We start from the raw sequence: 24,539 nt of genomic DNA on the forward strand, positions 1-24,539 counted from the left end.
TCACAAATTTCTACAATGCAAACAAAGTTTCCCTTTAAAATTTATATAGAATACTACAATATGCAAACAATGTTTGCCCTTTAAAATCTTTATAGAATACTAGCATTAATCATTTTAATTTTGATCATAAAAATATTCAATTTTATAAATTACAATATTATAAATAATTTTTTTAATTTTTTTAAGAATATGACAATTAATCATTTTAATTTTGATGATAAAAATATTCAATTTTATAAATTATAGTATTATAAATGATATTTTTAACTTTTATTAAACCATTTTAATTGTAATATTTTAAATTTATAAATATTATTTAATTTTATAAATTATAGTATTATAAACGATTTTTTAAACTTTTATTACACCATTTTAATTGTAATATTTTAAATCTATAAATTTATTAATGTTATTGTTCAATTTATTTCAAAATATAATGGAAAAATTCATAATTTAAACCACTAATTTTCACACTACAAATAAAATTTTCAATTTCACACATTTTTATAGATTAAAATTTATAATATTTCAATTTTTTAAAATAAAAGATTATAAAATTTATAATAATTATAAAATTTCAAAATAAAACATTATATGAAAAGGTTAACTTTCTCCCTCCGTTTAGTTACCCAATAAATCCGACATCCAGACACGATTAATCAGTAAAATCCGACATCTCAACAAAAAATAATTATTTAATTAATGAGGAAGGAACAGTTGTTAAATACAAAAACTATGCCGCTAACTATGATTAATTAGGCTCCCTGACATCAGGAGACGATCCCGCCACCATCACTGAAACTGAGCAAACGATAATGTTGATCGACGTTTTGATCTTTCTCGTGCCACGGCAAATGACAATGACGGCCCCGGATGCGGTGAGCGATCTCACAGACCTACCTATGTGTAACACATCCATCAAATAAACAAAATATATATATATATATATATTTTTAATATACACACATTGACCTCAATTATTATATGGTTATGGCGAAAGTGCTTTTCAAATATTAAACTATTGCATATGATCTGTTTACATAATTACCATACTATTATCGAAATCATATTCAACATAAATTTTAGTACAATGTTTCATTCAACGAAGATTTCAAGCATATGAATTGAATCTCCGACTTTAATGTTGGGTTGTTGAGAGATTAATTTACATTGGGTATGTGGCTGGCCCAAGCGCTAGATGTACAGACCTTTATCTCGATCCCTGCCATGGAACACATGCGTATTAATTTTTTGGTGTCCGGGACTTGCTCGCTACTTGAGGGCTTTCCATCTGTCCGTATATAAACTGGGCTTCTCGGAATCCGGCTCCTCCATCAACAGCTCTCTGTCGTTGGCTGGATCGAACGGTTCATCGGTTGTCTGGCATTCATTTCTCGGTTGAGTGGTCCCATTTGGTCATTGTTTCATTTCGAGTGTTTTTGGCTCTTCTCTGCACTTTGGTTTTGGCTCTGCTCAACACTTGAGCACTGGCTTTGCTCGACACTTGGGTTTTGGCTCTGCTCGGCACTTGGGTTCTGGCTCTGCTCAACACTTGGGTTTTGGCTTCCGCCTGTAGATCAGGCTTTCCGCACTATTCCTTCCTCGTTCTGGCATCGTGATCACATAGAGAGGGTTTTGAGACTCCTTCGTTGTTCAGGAACACAGACGGCAGAGGCAAGGCATACATGCATACTTTCTTCAGGGAACAAATGTTAAGGTTTTATTCATGCCTTCGTTTGATTTTACAGCGCTATAGTCATTTTTTGGTATGATTAATGCAGTCACAGGTTCTAACACCATCTCTCTTGTCATGGTGCAAGGCAACGATCTGCGGAACAAGGGTTTGGTTTAGGACTGCGAAAAACTCTTCATCGGGCTACAATCTCCGTATCCATTTCGGGTATTCTAATTTACTCCAGTTCTATTATAAGTACAGGTTGTTCAAGACCTGATTGTCCAATTATAAGTCTGTATTAGTTATTTTAAATGGGAAATTTCGAGTTTGTAATAGTTATGGATTGGGAATTTTTTTGAGTCCGTAGGAGTCAGAACTCCATGGTTAGATTTTGTACAGAATATTGTTCAAGGCTTAAAGAACCTTACGGCTTCGGCCGAAAGTGAGGGATCTGGCCCTCATGCAAGCTGGTTGCCCTTATATTCTCATATAATTAGACTGTTTAACAAATGAACTCTGTTATGGTAATACTTCGGAGACCAAGTCTTTCTTATTCCAATTGTAAGGTTTTAGAATCGTTTTCTTCTGTGTATTTGAATGCTGAGACTTGGGAATATTGAAATTTATCTACAACGTTCTTATACAGGGTTTTATTATGATTCAGAGTTCACCCTCATTTTATCTACTCTATTTCCAGATGTGAATCTCGTCTATTCTTGCTATTTTTTTTTTAAATAACGCAAAGACTGCTTGACTCATCTTTTGACATGCTAGGGTTTTTGGGTTAGAACTATAATTCCTATATACTTGTGTGTTAAGATTTCTCTGATTCCCGTCTCTCTGGTTGTAGTCGTCGTAAATTTTTTTGTTTGTAGTCGTGAGGCTTTGCATAAATAGATAATGTGCTTGCTCCGCGTCGACTTACATTACAAGGGAATGTTTTTTTTGTTTTCCCATTTGGGAACCAAGTTAATTATGAAATCTATGATGTATTTGATCTCTTCATGTCCTGAGAAAAATACCCTTGGTTAAAGGACTATTCTAACTATTTCTCTTCATTTGAATAAAAGATAATTTTGTCCATTATTGTGATAGTTATGATTACAAAAATCTTATCTTTTACAGGAATTTTTTTCATATACTAGTTTTACTGTATGTTATAGGAATATCTTATCTTCTTTCAGTTTTGACTTTATGTATAGGGATTTCCATCATTTCCAATTTTTACTATGTGTTAGGGATTTTTATCATTTCTAGGTTACTTCTACATTCAAGTACAATAGTAACAATAATGATATCTTTTAATAGTTCTTTCTATAACTATAAAGAGGATTTTCCTCTAGTTTCTCTATCATTACTCTGTTTTTACTCTTCAACGAAATAATAATAAGATATTCACGTCATACTTTAAGAAATAGAGACCTTGTCTATAAGTTTTCAATAGTCACTTACAGTCATTATTTATTAACATAGCCTAACAGACAAGCTAGAATGCGATGAATAACTTATACCAGAGATTCTTTACTTATCTGTTTACGCTACTCTGGATTGATTCAAAACAAACAAGATCTGCACTTAATTCCTCCCTGCCGTGAGATTACCAGATTTGGTCAATCTCCCCCCGTGCTACTCCTATCTTCAGGAGTTCTCTCTCTCCTCAGAGATTTAATGTTTACTGGCTATCTGGTCCTTACCAGACATAGCCTTCTCAGACTGTCTGACCCTTCAGCATAGTCTCCCTTTTTTTTTCTTGATCTCAGATACCCCTATCCTTTTGATCCTCTCAGTAAAATACTCTAGGATTAGTTTTGGAACAAATAATTGTCTTCATAACTAATTACCTGGTGAAACAGTATTTACTCATAACTGCAAAATTTATCCTTTCATAACCAAATTCCAAAAATAGTTTATAATTTAAAATAGTAACAGTCTGTTTGGTTGCAGTAAAATAAATAAATATTTACATCAAATGGGGGATATTACATCTTCCCCCCATAAAATGGAACATTGTTTCTATGTTTTTTCCCTGCAAATGGACCCGGAAAGTTTTCTTTCATGATCTGTTCATCTTCCCAGGTGGCCTCTTCCGGTCCATAGTGTTGCCACTGCTCTTTAACTTGGGTGATAACTCGTTTCTACAGTGTTAATTCTCTCTGATCTAGTATAACAAGCGGTTCGACCAAGAATTCTCCTTCTGGTTCGATCTGAACATAGCAACAAGAGGTGTTATGATATTAACTAGTTATCTAGTACATTGTATCAAATGTCTATATATATGCCTTACCTATATATCTTGCCATTTGATTATGTGATTAGCGTCATACACATATTTCTTAAGTAGAGAAACGTGAAAGACATTGTGTACACGAATGTGGCTGGGTAGGGCAAGTTGGTAAGCCACCGATCTTATTCGAGCCAGGATTTGAAATGGCCCGCAATATCGGGGCACACCCGGCGCATTGTAAGGTACTTTGCTTGGCTTGCGCACGAATGTAGACATGATCTCCTACTTGGAATTCTCAAAAACTCCTCTTTCGATTAGCAAAGTTCTTATGCCGGTCCTAAGCAACCTTTAAATTGATCCGTACCCTTTTCATCATTCCCTCCATCTCTTCCAACATATTTGGTCCTAGTAACAGCTTATCCTCCGGTCCGCTCCAACTTAGAGGTGTCCTACACTTGCGTCCATATAAAACCTCAAAGGGACTCATCTGAAGGGATGTATGGTACTTGCTGTTATATGCAAACTTCATCAGGTGTAAATCATCTTCCTATTTGGTGGGTTGTTGCATTACATATGTTCGCAGCATGTCTTCAACCACCTGATTCACTCTCTCAGTCTGCCCATCTGTTTGCGGATGGTAAGCTGTACTGAAGTGTAGTTGTGTGCCCAATCCTTCAAAGAGGGCTTTCCAGAAGGCTGATGTAAATTTTACATCTCGATCGGAAATAATCATCTTAGGGATTCCATGCAGTTTAAAAATGTTCTGCATAAAAATATTAGCGATTTGGACTGCTCTATAAGTTGATTGAACATGTATGAAATGAGCAGATTTGCTCAATTTGTCCACCACCACCATGATGGAGTCATTTTGCTTTCTAGATTTAGGTAACCTGGTAATGAATTCAATAGATATTGTTTCCCATTTCCATTCTAGGAAAGGCAGAGGGTGAAGTAAACCTACTGGATGTTGGTGCTCATCCTTCACTTGCTGGCATTCTAAACATTTGGCTAAATATTCTACCACTTCCTTCTTCATACCAGGCCAAAAAAATTCCTTCCGTAGGGAAGAAATAATTTTCTAATATCCGGGATGGCCTGCATAAGGGATATTATGGTATTTATCAAGGATGAGATTTTTAAGATGTTGCTGGTTAGGCACACATGTCATTTTCCTATAAATCAGCAATTTTTTTGCATTTATTTCATATCCTAATTGTTGTTCATGGCTGTTAGGAATTTTTACTTGTTGCCATAAATGTTTATATGTTGAGTCCTGCATAGTTGATTCTTGAATCTACTAAAAAAAGGTAGTTCGTGATTCACTAAAAGAAATTTCATATAAACAATTTACCTTCCGGCTCAAAGCATCGACCAACTAATTTTCCTTTCCTTCTAAATGTTTAATTTTGATATTAAATTCACTCAGAAAATCTGCCCAATGAGCTTGCCTAACATTTAAAGTTGGTTGTTTGAAGTAATTGGTCAACCTGTGGTGGTCCGTCATTAACAGAAATTTCTTACCTAAAAGGTAATGCCACCACATTTTTAAGGCATGAATGACCGCAGTTAGTTCCAAGTCACGTGCTGAGTACTTTTGTTCATATTCTTTAAGATTCCTAGATTCGTAAGCAACCCCTCGGCCCTCCTGCATTAACATGCTTCCCACACATTCCTTACTGGCGTCTGTGCATACCACATATTCCTTTTTGGATCAGCAATGCTCAAAATAGGTGTGGTGGTAAGAAGATACTTGAGTTGATCAAAGCTCATTTGACAATCGGGGGTCCATTTGAAAGGCTTGCATTTCTTTTGTAGAGAGGTGATAGGATATCCTACACGGGAGAAACCCTCCACAAATCTCCGATAATAACCTGCTAAGCCCATAAATGACCTTATGTCGGCTACATCCTTTGGTATTGGCCATTCCATAATGGTCTTTATCATTTCCGGATCTATGGCAATTCGGTCCTTCGTGATGACATGTCCCAAATATTGGATTTTCTCCTTAAAGAAGTCACATTTATTGTATTTGGCATACAGTTGTTGTTCTCATAGGACTTGCAGAACCACATGGAGGTGTTCCTTATGTTCTTCCATGTTCCTAGAATAGATTAGTATGTCATCAATAAAGATTAATACAAATTTATCTAAGAACTGATGAAATGTGTTGTTCATAAGGCACATGAAAGATGCAGGGGCGTTAGTTAGTCCAAATGTAATACCACAAACTGATAATTCTCATAATGCGTCCTGAAAGCAATTTTTGAAATATCTTCCTCCTTAATCTTGATTTGATGATACCCAGAGCGGAGATCAATTTTTGAAAATATGGTTGCACCTTTCACCTGGTCAAAGAGCTCATCTATCCGGGGGAGTGGATATTTGTTTTTAATTTTGTTCAACTGACGGTAATCCATGCACATCTTCAAGGTTCCGTCTTTCTTTTTAACAGACAAAACCGGAGCTCCCTAAGGAGATACACTAGGATGGATATAGTTTTTATTAAGAAACTTTTGGAGTTGCATTTTCAATTTAGTTAGCTCGAGTATGGTCATTCGGTAAGGTGTTGGGGAAACTGGGGCAACTCCTGAAATAAGCTCAATAGTAAAATCTGTGTCTCTTTTCGGGGGTAGGCTTGGTATTTCTTCAGGAAATACATCTAGAAAATTTTGTATTGCAGGTATGTCTTCTAGCGATGCAGATTTATCTTTAGAGTCAGCATACCCTACTTGTATAGCATATATTCGACAACCCTTCCTGATGTATTTGGCTAATTGGGAGGCTATTATTGGCGTTAATTGTAGAGGTTTCTGAACACCTTGAATTTCTTGTTTTTCACCTACTTCATCTCAGTAACTAATAGCTTTTGTCTTACAATTTACCAAAGACCAGTGCTTTTCTAACCATTCCATACCTATCAAAATGTCATGTGGCCCTAGGGGTAACACATTTAAATAAGCTATAATAAGTTTACCATCTAATTTCAAGGGGCAGTTCTTTACTTTAGACAAAACTCTTCTTTTTTCTCCTGTGGCTAGCTATACTAACCATCGGTTTTTAAATTTAAAAACTTTTAATTTACATCGTTCCACTATCCTGGGACTGACATAACTTAACGTAGCTCCAGGATCTATTAAAATATAGCAAGTTTGGTCAAAAATAATACCTTCAAATTCAACCATAGTTGGCTGAAACTCCGCCTGATGATCTTCAAGAGCTACGTTGATCTTAGGGATGCTTTTAGCCACTTATCCCACAGTGGATGCCTCCTGAATTTGTGAAATCTGGTCTTCTCCCCTGCGTTGAGGGTAGTTTTTGACATAATGCGGGCCCTCGCATCCCTAGCAAAGTACAGGGGGTCTGTTAACTAATTCTACTTCATTTTTGCCATTTTGTTCAATGGTCCTAGTTTCTCCTGGTACCTTAAATATGGGCTTATTCACATTCTGATTACCTTGACCTTTATATAATCCCTTTTTGTTGTTGTTCTTATTTCTCTTATGGCTGGAAATGAATTTATTTCCCTTCTTGTCTGCCCACCTTTTACTCGTATCCCCCTTTGGTTTACTCTGATGATAATAGATTTGTGCTTTCCGAATGACCTCGTCCATGGTTTCTAGGTTGCCAAACTCCAGTCGTTCTTTCATGAATAGCGGAAGACTGCTGACAAATCACTGTACTTTGGCCTTTTCTTCACAAATATAAGGAACGTATCACAATAATGATGTGAATTTTGTTATAAATTCATCCATGGTCATTTGGCCCAAACAGAGGTCATAGAACTCCTTTGCTTTCTCATCATAAAATCTCTCTAGTAAGTACTTTTCCTTGAAAAATTTTTGGAATTTATCCCAAGTTATACTCTGTTCATTGACCCCATGAACTGTTTTTACTTCCTCCCACCATAATGTAAATTTCCCTTGAAGCTGGAAAATGGCCAGACGGGCTTCAAATTGTAATCATATTCATATAGCTGGAAATATTTTTTTATATTAATTAACCATGCTTCAGCAGCCTCTTCTTGTTCCCCGTCAAAGAGAGGAGGCTTGATCTTTTGAAACTCTCCTTGGAGTTCAATTTTCTATTTCTTCTTTGTCTTGTGATCTGACACGTTTCCTTATTCTTTCTCCTGGTTTTCTTCTCCTCCTTCTGTTTCCATGTTTTCCGTTCAAAATTCTTGTTCCCCTATCGTGTGGCCATGCTCCGGACTAGGGGCTAGTGGATGGTGATTATGTCTATCCGACAGGCTCTGTAGAATCTTTTCTTGTTCCTGCATTAGTCTTTCGTTGTCTGCCCGGAGTCGGGCCATCTCACCTTTCAGTTCTTGGACAGTTGTTCAGAGGTCTGCGTTGTGATTTTGCATATCATAGCCCAATTGCACCCAAACCTCCAGATGCCTTCCTAAAATGATGTTGGCCTTGTCCCCATTATGGAACCATGTGGTAGATTTCCAACTCGCCTCATGCTGCCTAACTGATTTCTTCCTACGTGCACAACACTAATTTTTGTTATTCATTATTCCAGAGGCCTCAGTTTTGGAACCTGGCTCTGATACCATATGTAATACATCCATCAAATAAACAAAATATAAAAAAACAATTATATATATATACATTGACACCAATTATTATATGGTTATGGCAAAAGTGATTTTCAAATATTAAACTATTGCATATGATTTGTTTACATAATTTCGATACTATTATCGAAATCATATATAACATAATGCCGAAATCATATTCAACATAATAATTTATGGTTTAAGTACAATGTTTCATTCAATGAAGATTTCATGCATACGAATTGAATCTTTGACTTTAATGTTGGGTTGCCGAGAGATTAATTTACATTAGGTACGTGGATGGCCCAGGCGCTAGATGTACAAGAACTTACCTCAATCCCTACCATGGAACGCATGCGTATTAATCCTCTGGTGTCCGGGGCTTGCTGGCTACCTGAGGGCTTTCCATCTGTCCATATTCAAACAGGGCTTCTCGGAATCCGGCTCCTCTATCAACGGGTCTTTGCAGCTGGCCAAATCGAATGGTTCACTGATTGTTTGGAATTCATTTCTCGGTTGAGTGGTCTCATTTGGTCACTGTTTCATTTCGAGGGTTTTTGGCTCTGCTCGGCAATTAGGTTCTAGCTCTCCTCTTCACTTGGGTTTTGTCTTCTGCCTGCAGATCAGGTTCTCCATGCTATTCCTTCCTTGTTCTGGCATCGTGATCACACAAAGAGGGTTCTGAGACTCCTTCATTGTTCAGAAATATAGATGAAAGAGGCAAGGCATACACGCATACTTTCTTTAGGTAACAAATGTTAAGGTTTTATTCATGGCTTCGTTTGATTTTACAACGTTATAATCATTTTTTGGCATGCTTGATGCCGTCACAGGTTCTAACACCATCTCTCTTGTCATGGTGCAAGGCAATGATCTACGGAATCGGGGTTTGGTTTGGGACTGCGACAAAATCTTCATCCGGCTACAATCTCTGTATCTGTTCTGGGTATTCTGACTTACTCTAGTTCTATTATAGGTACAGGTTGTTCAAGACCTGACTGTCCAGTTATAATTCTGTATTAGTTATGAATTTGGAATTCTTTTGAGACTGCAGGAGTCGGAACTTCATGGTTAGATTTTGTACAGAATGTTGTTTAAGGCTTAAAGAACCTTACGGCTTCCACTGAAAGTGAGGGGTCTAGCCCTCATGCAAGTTGGCCGCCCTTATATTCTCATATAACTAAACTATTTAACAAATGACTCTGTTATGGTAATACTTTGGAGACGAAGTCTTTATTATTCCAATTGCAAGGTTTTCAAATCGTTTTCTTCGTGTATTTCAATGCCGAGACTTGGGAATATTGAAAGTTATCTACAACGTTCTTATATAGGGCTTTATTATGATTTAGAGTTCACCCTCATTTCGTCTACTCTGTTTCCAGATGTGAATCTCGTATATTCTTGCTATTTTCTTTTAAAAAAATAACAAAAAGACTGCTTGAATCATCGTTTGACATGCTAGGGTTTTTGGGTTAAAACTGCAATTCCTATATACTTGCAAGTTAAGGTTTCTTTGGTTCCTGTCTCTCTGGTTGTAGTTGTAAAATTTTCTGTTTGTAGCCGTGAGGCTTTGCATAAATAGATAATGTGCTTGCTCTGCGCCGACTTACATTACAAGGGAATGTTTTTTTTTTTTTGTTTTCCCATTTGGGAACCAAGGTAGTTATGAAACCTGTGTTGTATTTGATCTCTTTGTGTCCGGAGAAAAATACCCTTGGTTAAATGAATATTCTAAATATTTCTATTGATTTGAATAAAAGATAATTCCATCCATTATTGTGATAGTTATGATTATAGGAATCCTGTCTTTTACAGGAATTTTTGTCATTTACTAGTTTACTGTATGTTATAGGAATTTCTTATCTTCTTTCAATTTTCACTTTATGTACAAGGATTTATGTCATTTCCAGTTATTACTATGTGTTAGGGATTTTTATCATTTCCAGGTTACTTCTACATTCAAGTAGAGCAATAACAATAATTATATCTTTTAATAGTTCTTTCTATAACTATAAAGAGGATTTTCCTCCAGTTTCTCTATCATTACTCTACTTTTACTCTTCAATGAAATAATAATAAGATATTCACGTCATACTTTAGGAAATAGAGACCCTGTCTATAAGTTTTCAACAGTCACTTACAATCATTATTTATTAACATAGCCTAACATACAAGCTAGAATGCAATGAATAACTTATACCAAAGATTCTTTACTTATCTGTTTACGCTATTCCGGTTTGATTCAAAATAAAAAATATCTGCACTTAAGTCCTCCCTACCTTGAGATTACCAGATTTGGCCAATTTCCCCCCATGCTACTCCTGACTTCAGGATTTCTCTCCCTCCTCAGAGATTTAATGTTTACTGGCTATCTGCTCCTTACGAGACATAGCCTTCTCAGATTGTCTAACCCTTTAGCGCAGATTCTCTTTTTTTGTTCCTGATCTTAGATACCCCTTTCCTCTTGATCCTCTTAGTAAAATACTCTAGGATTAGTTTTGGAATAGATAATTGTCTTCATAACTAATTACTTGGTGAAACAGTATTTACTCATAACTGCAAAATTTATCATTTTATAACCAAATTCCAAAAATAGTTTATAATTTAAAAATAGTAACAGTTTGTTTGGTTGTAGTAAAATAAATAAAGATTTACATCAAATGGGGGATATTACATCTTCCCTTCCTAAAATGGAACATTGTCCCGATGTTCTTTCCCTGCATATAGACCTGGAAAGTTTTCTTTCATAATCTATTCATCTTTCGAGGTGGCCACTTCCGACCCATAGTACTGCCACTACACTTTAACCTGGGTGATAACTCTTTTCCGCAACGTTACTTCTCTCCAATCTAATATAACCAGCGGTTCGACCAATAATTCTCCTTCCGGTTTGATCTGAACATAGCAACAAGAGGTGCTATGATATTAACTAGTTATCTAGCACATTGTATCAAATGTCTATATATGCGCCTTACCTGCATATCTTTCCATTTGATTATCTGATTAGCGTCGTAATCATATTTCTTAAGTAGAGGAACGTTAAAGACATTGTGTATGTTATCACAAAACCTAACCCTGACAGCCTACTGATCAGATAGACCTTGAGTAACTATTTCAAACCAACTTTTGGTTGAGGCATAGCCTCCTCAACTTGAGAGGGCTCTCTCACTAGGTTAAAGATTTTGATAATGGATTAGATGACTAACTCTATGAAACAAATGAAGGAGTGTAAATGGTTGAAACACAGTTAATAAACATCCATTGGGTTTATAGAGTCAGAAAATGCTTAGTATGACAACAATATCAGCTGAACATGGAAGTCAGGGCATCAAAAGTTCAATATATCAGTTAACACATAGAAAAATGTAGGAAACACAGTCTACAAATGCATGAAGTTAGAGCATTGCCAATGAATTGTAAGTATCATACATTCATGCTACTACAAATAAGGAAATGAGGACAAACATAGAACAAGCCACCATTGAACTCTTTCTGAATCCTAAGAAGTAAAGCCAAACTCTGTTTTCATAAAAACATAATCTTCTACAATGACACAATATGAGTGTTTTCTCTGAAAACTTCCAACCCCTGGTGCATTACAACTCTTGTCATATATAGAGTTTCTTTACAAGCTTGAATTCCTTCCTCCAGCAAGAGGTGAATTTGAATTTCTCTAGACCTGACACCTATTAAACTTTAAACAAACTATTAATTACAATTGACTGTAAACTAACAGTCTTAGAGACCTAATTTGACTAGGAGTGTAACTCCTTATCTATGCTGGCAACAACCTTAGCTATGAAAACAAACTCATTCTTTGACATCTGTCCCTCTTCATCGTTGGCTTGATTGATGACTTTAAACTTCATGCCGGTCTTTAATTGCTTGTCCTTTAACTGTCCCTGGATACTAGGAAAACTTCCCTTGTTTTTTTTGCTTTGGTCTCCAAAGTGGTTCCTCGAATTCTGCTAACCATTTTATCCCTTTTAATAACATGTGATGCCTTGAATTAGACCAAAGGTCCTACTCATATACTCGTGCTAAGACAAAACCCCTTAGATGCTGGTTAAAGCATGACAACTGTCTAAGCTACGAAATGACTGTTGTTTTCGTAGCACAGAGTTTGGAGATATTAAATGCTTCTCATTCTTTGAATTTTCCTTTGTTTAGTGCTCAAAACTTTTGAGGTGGCCCTTTTGTATCTTCTGCAACAACATTATTTCATAATGGTTCCCCCCTTTCATTTCAAAATTGATTCAAAAAACAAAACCGGTAGCTTCACCAGTTTCGTAGCGCCCTACGAAACTGCTGTGTGATTCAAGAACACAATTTTTGTCATTTTTTGGGATTTTTCAATCACTTATCCACATGCTATGAGCCAAATAATCTGACATTATCTATCCAAAATAACCTTCAATCTTCAAAAAGTAGACATCAAAATTGTCCCAAAATTGCTTCACTTAATGTCTTCTTCATTTATGTTGAGGTTGTTCTTCTGGTTCATTCAATTGAATCCTCAAATCTTTGATCTGTCTTTTCATCATTCGGATTCCAGCTCTCAATTTTTCATTGACCCTTCTGATATATCTTGCCTCTTTTATTGCAGGGACCATCCAAGTGAAATATTGAGCATGACAACTAACTACTTCAAGTATTAAAACTGTTTTATCTTCCCACAAAGCCTCCATTCTATTGAAATTGGCTTCCGTAACTGCATGTTTCTTTTGGCAATCTCAATATTGGAAAGCTTCAATTTCTTTTTTATCTCTTCAAAACCACACTCCTCCTGCTGAGTGATAACTTCCTTACCTCTGTCATTTTTGTGCAGTTGTGATGATGTTTTTGATGGAACCACAGGTTCTTCATGTAATTCTGCTACCTCCCCTGTCTCACTTACTTCTGGTTGTGCCTCTTGTATCCTTCTTGAATGCCTTGTCATAGGTCTTCTCGGCGTGAACACAAACTCTGAGACTTGGTCATCAAATTGAAGCTTTTTGGAAGATTTAACTCTTTTGGTTTTTTTCTTGTTGGCTTCAAGTGGCTCTGCTTGGACCAGAGGAGTCTCTTTTATGTCGATGGCCTGGAGGAGATCGTTCAAACTTCCCTTTGACGCTGGGCTTTCATCAGCAATCACAGTCTTCCCCTTTTCCTTGGCTAATTGACTTCTTGTTGCTCTTCTTTGGACAATTTTATCAACAGACTGCTCATGTACCACCTCATTGATCTAAACCTTTTTCCTTTGTGACTGTTGAGGGGTGTCTTGGACTGCTAGTGGTGTCATAGGCTCCTTCACCTGCTTTCTGGCTTTCAATTTCACAAATCTTCTTGATCTTGTTTCCTCCTGATGACTTACTACTGGTGTAGAAATCTCCTTAGCCTTAGGGCTAAGTCCTATTTCAGTTTTAAAGCCTGTCATAAATAAGAAAGCAGACCATTCTCTTCCAATCTTCTGAAGCTCATGTAAAACAATCAACTTGATCAACCCATGATGGAATAAGGAGGTTTCACAAGCTTCTTTCTTCAATTGAACCTTATCAGACATTTTGCCTAAGCTACGAAACAGATAAAAATGTAAATCAAGAGATATATTTCCAGCGAAATGTAAGAGGAGTTTAAAATGGTAAGAGTACACCTTATGATATCTTCCCTCATAGGTAAAATATCTTTGGATGCATGTCAGCAAGTTGGCATATGAATCCTTTACATAGCTTCTGGGCACTGATTTGGTTAAGTTTGAGCCTATGAATTCTGGCTTCAAAAATTCTTGGCAAGGTGCCATTTCGAATTTAAAGTTCTTAAACCATCTTCTCTGGCCTCTTGGTATCTCGGTGACTGTAGATATGACCTCAGGAGAAATTGGAATTTCTAGCACTCCAACTCTTGAATTCAAACCAGTGAAATTGAAAGCAAAATCTTTGGTTACTTGAACATGACCACCTTGAAGTTTTTTGCAGAATCTCCAACAACCCACCTGTTTGAATGCATGTTCAACCTCTCTGCTTCTCATGAGCACATCTAAACCTTCAGGCTCAGCTCTAAGACACTGGCCTGATCTGTGATTTTTCCTTTCTTCAGACATGTCTATGAAATCCCTGCAAAGAAACTTGAAGATAAACCTGCACTGTATTGGTTTGAACACTGCCTCGCTTGAATTTGAAACTGAGAACTGCCTCGCTTGAGCTTTCAAAAAGTTCTGATGAGTGCCATCCTTAAGCTTGCCAATTGTCTTCTTATGCATGAAAGGAACACGGGAAAAACCAAGACTAACTCACCTCACCTTACTTTTTTTGAAATTTGAAAGAATGTGTACAAGACATCTAATGAATCTAATGATGAGAATGAATGGCTGCATGTGATAGGCATGGTTCAAGGACTGACACATGGTGATGAAACATTAATGGATTTTGATGGAAAAGACAGCTAGACAAGATCTGGCATGAATCCTCGATTTTGTAGCGCAACCAGTGCAAATTCTGGGTTTTGCACTACGAAATCTCCTAGTTACGAATCCCTGTTTTCGTAGCGCAAATAGTATATTTTTATGAGTTTGCGCTACGAAAACTCCTAGTTGATTTCGTAGCACATACCAACTTTAAAATAGTATTAACACGACACCTATGAACCAATGTGGGACTAAATATAGTTAAAACGAGATTGTTGACCTTATTTAACAATGGGAAAAAGACTCTATCCTATGTTTTAGACTCCCTAAACAAAACAATAGAAATGACTTGACCAAGACTGACTTACAACTTTGAAACCATACAAGTTGTCCAATTTTTTTTTATAGTGATAACAATGTACACAAATGTGGCTGGGTAGGGCAAGTTGGTAAGCCACCGGTCCGATTCGAGCCAGTATTTGAAATGGTCTGCAATATCCGGGTGATAGTTTAGCACACCCGACCCATTGTAAGGTATTTTTCTGGCTTGCACTCAAATGTAGACATGATCTCCTACTTGGAATTCTCGAGAACTCCTCTTTCGATAGAAAAAGTTCTTTTGCCGATCTTGAGTAGCCTTTAAATTGATCCGTACCTTTTTCACCATTCCCTCCATCTCTTCCAACATATATGATCCTAATAACAGCTTATTCTCCGGTCCGCCCCAACTTAGAGGTTTCCTGCACTTGCGTCCATATAAAACTTCAAAGGGACTCATCTGAAGGGATGCATGGTACCCGTTGTTATATGCAAACTCCACCAGGTGTAAATAATCTTCCCATTTAGTGGGTTACTGCATTACATACGTTCGCAGCATGTCTTCAACCACCTGATTCACTCTCTCAGTCTGCCCATCTGTTTGTGGATGGTAAGCTGTACTAAAGTGTAGTTGGGTGCCCGATCCTTCAAAGAGGGCTTTCCAGAAGGCCAATGTAAATTTTACATCTCGGTCGGAAATAATCATCTTAGGGATGTCGTGCAGTTTAAAAATGTTCTGCATAAAAATGTTAGCGATTTGGACTGCTTTATAAGTTGATTGAACATGTATTAAACGAGCAGATTAGCTCAATTTGTCCACCACCACCATGGTGGAGTCATTTTGCTTTTTAGATTTAGACAGCTCGGTAATGAAGTCAATATATATTGTTTCCAATTTCCATTCTGGGATAGGCAGAGGGTGAAGTAACCCTGGTGGATGTTGGTGCTTGGCCTTCACTTGCTGGCATTCTAAACATTTGGCTAAATATTCTGCCACTTCCTTCTTCATACCAGGCCAGAAAAATTCTTTTCGGAGGACAAAAATCATTTTCTAATATCCGAGATGGGCTGCATAAGTGATCTTATAGTATTCATCAAGGATGAGATTTTTAAGATGTTGTTGGTTAGGCACATATATCCTTTTCCTATAAATTAGAAAATTTTCTGCATTTATTTCATATCCTAATTGTTGTTCATGGCTGTTAGGAATTTTTGCTTGCTGCCATAAATGTTTATATGTTGCATCCTGCATGGCTGATTCTTGAATCTGCTAAAAAAAGGTAGTTCGTGATTCACTAAAAGAAATTTCATATAAACAATTTACCTTCCGGCTTAAAGCATCTGCCACCCAATTTTCCTTTCCTTTTAAATGTTTAATTTCGAAATCAAATTCACTCAGAAAATCTGCCCAATGAGCTTGCCTGGCATTCAAAGTTGGTTGTTTGAAGTAATTAGTCAAACTATGGTGGTCAGTCATTAACAAAAATTTCTTACCTAATAGGTAATGCCGCCACATTTTTAAGGCATGAATGACCGCAGTTAGTTCCAAGTCATATGTTGAGTACTTTTGTTCATATTCTTTAAGCTTCCTAGATTTGTAGGAAACCACTCTGCCCTCTTGCATTAATACGCCACCCACACCTTCCTTACTGGCATCTGTACATACCACATATTCTTTGTTGGGATCAACAATGCTCAGAATAGGTGTGGTGGTAAGAAGATACTTGAGTTGATCAAATCTCCTTTGACTGTTGGGGGTCCATTTGAAAGCCTTGCATTTCTTTTGTAGAGAGGTGATAGGATATGCTACGTGGGAGAAACCCTCCACAAATATCTGATAGTAACCTACTAAGTCCATAAATGACCTTATGTCGGCCACATCCTTTGGTATTGGCCATTTTGTAATGGTCCTTATCTTTTCTAGATCTACGACAATTCCATGCTTGGTGATGACATGTCCCAAGTATTGGATTTTCTCCTTAAAGAAGTCACATTTATTGTATTTGGCGTACAGTTGGTGTTCTCGTGGGACTTGCTAAACCACACGGAGGTGTTCGTTATGTCATTCCACGTTCCTAGAATAGATTAGTATGTCATCAATAAAGATTAATAAAAAATTATCTAAGAACTGATGCAATATTGTTCATCAGACACATGAAAGTTGTGGGGGTGTTAGTTAGTCCAAATATAATACCACGAACTCATAATGCCCATAACACATCCTGAAAGAAGTTTATGCAATATCTTCCTCCTTAATCTTGATTTGATGATACCCAGAGCGGAGTTCAATTTTTGAAAATACAGTTGCACCTTTCACCTGGTCAAAGAGCTCATCTATCCAAGGAAGTGGATATTTGTTTTTAATTGTTAGTTTGTTCAACTGACGGTAATCCATGCACATCCACAATGTTCCATCTTTCTTTTTAACAAACAAAACTAGAGCTCCCTAAGGAGATACACTGGGATGGATATACTTCTTATCAAGCAACTCTTAGAGTTGCATTTTCAATCTAGTTATCTCAAGTATGCTCATTTGGTAAGGTGCCCAGGAAACTGGGGCAGCTCCTGGAATCAGCTCAATAGTAAAATCTATGTCTCTTTTGGGGGTAGGCCTGGTATTTCTTCTGGAAATACATTTGGAAAATTTTGTATTACATGTATGTATTCTAACGATGCAGATTTATCTTTAGAGTCAGCATACTCTAGTTGTATAACATATATTTGACAACCCTTCCTGATGCATTTGGCTAATTAGGAGGTTGTTATTGGCCTTAATTGCAGAGGTTTCTGAACACCCTGAATTTTTTTGTCTTTCACCTACTTCATCTCGGTAACTAATAGCTTTCATCTTATAATTTACCAAGAACCAGTGCTTTTCTAACTAGTCCATACCTATCAAAATGTCGTATGACCCTAGGGGTAACACATTTAAATAAGCTATAATAGGTTTACCATCTAATTTCAAGGGACAGTTATTTACTTTAGACAAAACTCTTCTTTTTTCTCCTGTGGCTAGCTATACTAACCATGGGTTTTTAAATTTAACAACTTGTAATTTACATCGTTCCACTATCGTGGGACTGACGTAACTTAACGTAGCTCCAGGATCTATTAAAATAGAGCAAGTTTGGTAAAACATAGTACCTTCAAATTCAACTATAGTTGGTTGAAACTCCGCCTAATGATCTTCAAAAACTACGTTGATTTTAGGTATACTTCTAACCACTTCTCCCACAGTGAATGCCTCTTGAATTTTTGAAATCTGGTCTGCTCCCCTGCGTTGAGGGCAGTTTTTGACATAATGTGGGCCCTTGCATCCCCAACACTGTACAGGGGGTCTGTTAACTAATTCTGCTTCATTTTTGCTAGTGTGTTCATTGGTCCTAGTTTCTCCTGGTACCTTAAATCTAGGCTTATTCACATTTAGATTACCTTGACCTTTATATAATCCCTTGTTGCTATTGTTCTTACTTCCCTTATGGCTGGAAATGAAATTATTTCCCTTCTTGTTTGTCCACCTTTTACTTGTATCTCCTTTTTGTTTATTCTGCTGATAACAGATTCGTGCTTTCCGAATAACCTCGTCCATGGTTTTTGGGTTATCAAACTTGAGTCGTTCTTTCATGAATAGTGAAAGACTGCTGACAAATCGCTTTACTTTGGCTTTTTCTTCACGAATCTAAGGAACGTATCGCAATAATGATGTGAATTTTGTTATAAATTCATCCATGGTCATTTGGCCCAAATGGAGGTCATGGAACTCCTTTGCTTTCTCATCATAACATCTCTCGGTCAAATATTTTTCCTTAACGAATTTTTGGAATTTATCTCAGATTATACTCTGTTCATTGACCCCATGAACTATTTTTACTTCCTCCCACCATAATGTAGCTTTCCCTTGAAGCTGGAAAATGGCCAGACGGGCCTTCAAATTGTAATCATATTCATACAACTAGAAATATTTGTTCATATTAATTAACCATGCTTCCGTAGCCTCTTCTTGTTCCCCATCAAAGAGAGGAGGCTTGATTTTACGAAACTCTCCTTGGAGTTCAATTTTCTGTTTCTTCTTTGTCTTGTGATCTGACACGTTTCCTGATTCTTCCTCCTAGTTTTCTTCTCCTCCTTCTGTTTCCATGTTTTCAGTTCGGAATTATTGTTTCCCAGTCGTGTGGTCGTGTTTCGAACTAGGGGCTAGTGGATGGTGATTATGTCTATCCAACAGGCTCTTTAGAATCTTTTCTTCTTCCTGCATCATTCTTTCGTTGTCTGCTCGGAGTTGGGCCATCTCACCTTTCAGTTCTTGGATAGTTGTTCGGAGGTCTGTGTTGGGATTTTGTGTATCATTGCCCAACTGCACCCAAACCTCAGGATTGCCTTCCTGAAATGATGTTGGCCCTGTCCCCATTATGAAACCATGTGGTAAATTTCTAGCTCGCCTCACTGATTTCTTCCTACGTGCACAACACTAATTTTTGTTATTCCTTATTCCAGAGGCCTCAATTTTGGAATATTGCTCTGATACCATATGTAGCACGTCCATCAAATAAACAAAATATAAAAAAACAATATATATATATATATATATATATATATATACACATTGACCCCAATTATTATATGGTTATGGCAAAAGTGCTTTTCAAATATTAAACTATTGCATATGATTTGTTTACATAATTACGATACTATTATTGAAATCATATATAACATAATGCCGAAATCATATTCAACATAATAATTTATGGTTAAGTACAATGTTCCATTCAACGAAGATTTAAGGCATACGAATTGAATCTCCGACTTTAATGTTGGGTTACCGAGATATTAATTTACATTGGGTACGTGGTTGGCCCAGGTGCTAGATGTACATGCCCTTACCTCGATCCCTGCCATGGAACGCATGTGTATTAATCCTCTGGTGTCGGGGCTTGCTAGCTACCTAAGGGCTTTCCATCTGTCCATATTCAAACAAAGCTTCTCGGAATCTAGCTCCTCCATCAACGACTCTCTACAGTTGGCCGGATCGAACGGTTCACCGGTTGTCTGGCATTCATTTCTTGACTGAGTGGTCTCATTTGGTCATTGTTTCATTTCGAGGGTTTTTGGCTTTGCTTTGCACTTGGGTTTTGGCTCTGGTCGGCACTTGGGTTTAGGCTTTCGCCTGCAGATCAGGTTCTCCATGCTATTCCTTCCTCGTTCTGGCATCGTGATCACACTGAGAGGGTTCTGAGACTCCTTCGTTGTTCAGGAACACAGATGGCAGAGGCAGGGCATACACGCATACTTTCTTCAGGTAACAAATTTTAAGGTTTTATTCATGGCTTCATTTGATTTTACAGCGTTATATTCATTTTTTGGCATGCTTGATGCAGTCATAGGTTCTAACACCATCTCTCCTATAAGGCAAGGATCTCCAAAATAGGGGTTTGGTTTCGGACTGCGACAAACTCTTCATCCAGCTGCAAACTCTGTATCCTTTCTGGATATTTTGACTTACTCCAGTTCTATTATAAGTATAGGTTGTTCAAAACCTGATTGTCCAGTTATAAGTCTGTATTAGTTATTTTAAATGGGAAATTTCGAGTCTGTAATAGTTATGAATTGGGATTTTTTTGAGACTGCAGGAGTCGGAATTCCATGGTTAGATTTTGTACAGAATGTTGTTTAAGGCTTAAAGAACCTTACTGCTTTGGTCGAAAGTGAGGGGTCTGGCCCTCATGCAAGCTGGCCGCCCTTATATTCTCATATAACTAGACTGTTTAACAAATGAAATCTATTATGGTAATACTTCATAGACAAGTCTTTCTTATTCCAATTGCAAGGTTTTCAAAGCATTTTCTTCTGTGTATTTCAATGCTGAGACTTGCGAATATTGAAAGTTATCTCCAGCGTTCTCATATAGGGCTTTATTATGATTCAGAGTTAACCGTCATTTTGTATACTCTGTTTCCAGATGTGAATCTTGTCTATTCTTGCTATTTTCTTTTAAAAAAATAACGAAAACACTGCGTGACTCATCTTTTGACATGCTAGGGTTTTTGGGTTAAAATTGCAATTCCTATATACTTGCAGAGTTAAGGTTTCTCTGATTCTTGTCTCCTTGGTTGTAGTCTTAAAAAATTTGTTTGTAGCCGTGAGGCTTTGCATAAATAGATAATGTGCATGTGCTTGCTCCGCAAACTTACATTACAAGGGAATGTTTTTTTTTGTTTTCCCATTTGGGAACCAAGTTAATTATGAAATTTGTGATGTATTTGATCTCTTCATGTCCTAAGGAAAATACCCTTGGTTAAATTACTATTCTAACTATTTCTCCTTATTTGAATAAAAGATAATTCTATCCATTATTGTGATAGTTATGATTACACGAATCCTGTCTTTTACAAGAACTTTTGTCATTTACTAGTTTACTGTATGTTATAGGAATTTCTTATCTTCTTTCAGTTTTGACTTTATGTACAGGGATTTTGTCATTTCCAATTTTTACTATGTGTTAGGGATTTTTATCATTTCCAGGTTACTTTTACATTCAGGGACAACAATAACAATAATGATATCTTTTAAGAGATCTTTCTATAACTATAAAGAGGATTTTCCTCCAGTTTCTCTATCATTACTCTACTTTTACTCTTCAATGAAATAATTCTGAAATGAAATAATAATAAGATATTTACCTCATACTTTAAGAAATAGAAATAGAGACCCTGTTCAACAGTCACAGTGATTATTTATTAACATAGCCTAACAAACAAGCTAGAATGCAATGAATAACTTATCGCAGAGATTCTTTACTTATGTGTCATTATTAGTCCCAGCCTGGGACTAATAGCGACTGATCGATCGTTGACCAACGATTAATTAGCTTTGACCAAATAATATTTCCCGTACATGTCAGGTTTAAGCCAATGTTTGAAATAAAATTTTCTGCCCAATAAATTTTTATCCAAAGTTTGTGTTTCGACCTCTTATTGTCAGCTGCACGGTATACTTTTCTGAAAACTTAGGCTAAAGAGTTTGGAGTAGCCTGTATATTTTTCTGAAAACTTAGGCTAAAGAGTTTCGAGTCACCTGTATACTTTTTTGAAAACTTAGGCTAAAGAGTTTCGACTCGCCTGTGTACTTTTCTTAAAAGTAGGCAGTTTGGCACCGCTGTCGCTGCATGTACACAGCTGCCACGGCTTCTTCTACAACTGCCACGGCTTCTTCCAAGTGTCCTAATGCATTGAAGTTCTATTAACTATAATCTTGAGAAACAAGCAATACATATAGATCTTGCTAGCTAGTTCTAGAGTCTTGGGTCAGGGGGATTATCGTCGCCTATCCCTGGGCTATGGCCGGATGATGATGGAGTAAATGCCATCACTGCAATGTCCTTCTTCTTTGCTGGTGATTCACTGACTTCTTGCGATGCCATGAAAATATTTGAGCTCCATCGTCGTTGCTGGCCAGCGTTTCAGGCCCTTGATTCGCACTTCAAAGCCTATGTTAAATTCTGTTATGAAACCAGCTCAAGAAAAGATAGAAAAGATAGATCAACGCCTTAGAATTCAGCCTCTTCGAGGGGGCAACCTCCTTTACATTACATAAATGAACAATTCTTCGATGATAAAAATGAAAAGACCTCATTTCTATATATAGGAGTCTAACATAATCAGAGCCTACATAACAATATTAATGTAAGGGCACAATAATAATAATAGTGGGCTTCTATGGGGCACAATAGTAACAATATGGGCACTACATGGGGGTAATAGGGGCACAACAATATAAATAAGGGGTATAACTACAATAGTAATGGGGTAATCACTAATATTATAGAGACCCAACATGTCCCTCTCTTTCAAAAAAGTGTTGTCCTCAACGCTTGAGTAGTTCTGGATACTTCTGCATAAAATTCTCATTCTCCCATGTGGAATCTTCAGCGGATAAGTTCTTCCACTTGATAAGATACTCTGAAATTGATCGATTTCGTAGCTGTCGAGTTCTTGTTTCTGTGACTGCTTCCGGTTCCAATATAATTTTTCCTTCCTCGTCAAGTTCTGGCAATATTGTTTGAACTGGGAGCTTGTCGCCTATAACCTTCTTTAAACATGAAACATGGAAAACTGGGTGCAATCGAGAAGCTGCAGGAAGTTCCAATTTGTATGCCATAGTAACAATCTTTTGCAACACCTAGTATGGACCATAATACTTTGGTGATAATTTATTATCCTTCTTAGCTTGCTTTAGGGACATTTGCTTATATGGTTGTAGCCGTAGGAATACCCAATCACCTACATCAAAACTTCTTTCACTGCAATGTTGATCTGCCTGTTGTTTCATTCTATTTTGTGCCAACACGAGGTTATCTTTTAAGAGTTGGAGGACTTGTTGTTGATGTTCAATGTGATGTTCCACTGCTTGAACTTTAGAATTTTCTCTTAAATATGATGTGATGGATGGTGGTTGATACCCATAAAGTGCCATAAATGGGGTCATTTTTGTTGCTGTATGGAAGGAAGTGTTATACCACCATTCAGCCAGAGGCAACCATTTGACCCATTGTGTCTGTTTATCAGATACAAAGCAACGAAGATATCATTCCAAACATTTGTTTACTATCTCAATTTGCCCATCAGATTGAGGATGAGAAGATGAGCTATGAGCTAACTGAGTACCAAGACAAGAAAATAATTTTGTCCAAAATTTTCCAGTAAAAATGGGATCTCTGTCACTTACAATAATCTTTGGGTTTCCATGTAGCTTTTGAATTGTTTCCATAAATGTAGTAGAAACTGTACTAGCTTTAAATGGATGTGATAATGCACAAAAGTGTGCATACTTGGTAAGTCTGTCAACTACCACCATGATTACACTCTTTCCATCAGGCTTGGGTAAACCTGTGATAAAATCCATTGAAACCTCCTCCCAATGTTGGCTTGGAATGGATAAAGGTTGTAATAGACCCGGTGTCTTAATTGTTTCAACTTTATTTTGTTGGCAAACCAAACATTCCGCCACAAACTTTTGAATATCTGATTTAAGGCCATCCCAAAAAAATTCCTTCTTAACCCTGTGGTAAGTTTTTAAAAATCCTGAATGCCCTCCTAAGGGAGAAGTGTGCAATTCCATAAGAATTTTTTGTTTTAGCTGGGAATTCTTACAAAGGTATAAGTGATCTTTGTACCATAACGAATCTGTCACACGGAAAAAAGTCAATTTTGCGGACAAGACAGACCTTCCTAGATTCTAATAAAGACCTAATGACAAACAAAACAATCAGACACTATCTTTCTCTAAATATGATTTAATGAACAAAAACAAACAGGTGTTTTGAGGTCCTACCTTTGATCCAACGCAGGTTGTGGATGCCCTTGCTTCTTTGATCCAAATGAGC

The 24,539-nt window shown here is 36.9% G+C and overlaps 1 long non-coding RNA gene across 1 annotated transcript; it reads left to right on the forward strand.

Annotated features, from left to right (window-relative positions):
• Window positions 1–1,325: 1,325 nt before the first annotated feature.
• On the forward strand, window positions 1,326–2,185 carry LOC149197364 (uncharacterized). Its single transcript, XR_016254184.1, has 2 exons — window positions 1,326–1,717; window positions 1,821–2,185. It is a non-coding gene; the product is annotated as an uncharacterized LOC149197364 (long non-coding RNA).
• Window positions 2,186–24,539: the final 22,354 nt, after the last annotated feature.

This window comes from Pinus tabuliformis, chromosome 2_2 (assembly GCF_031772625.1).
Source record: "Pinus tabuliformis cultivar Carrire ecotype Pingquan chromosome 2_2, CPIR1, whole genome shotgun sequence".
NCBI lineage: Eukaryota > Viridiplantae > Streptophyta > Pinopsida > Pinales > Pinaceae > Pinus > Pinus tabuliformis.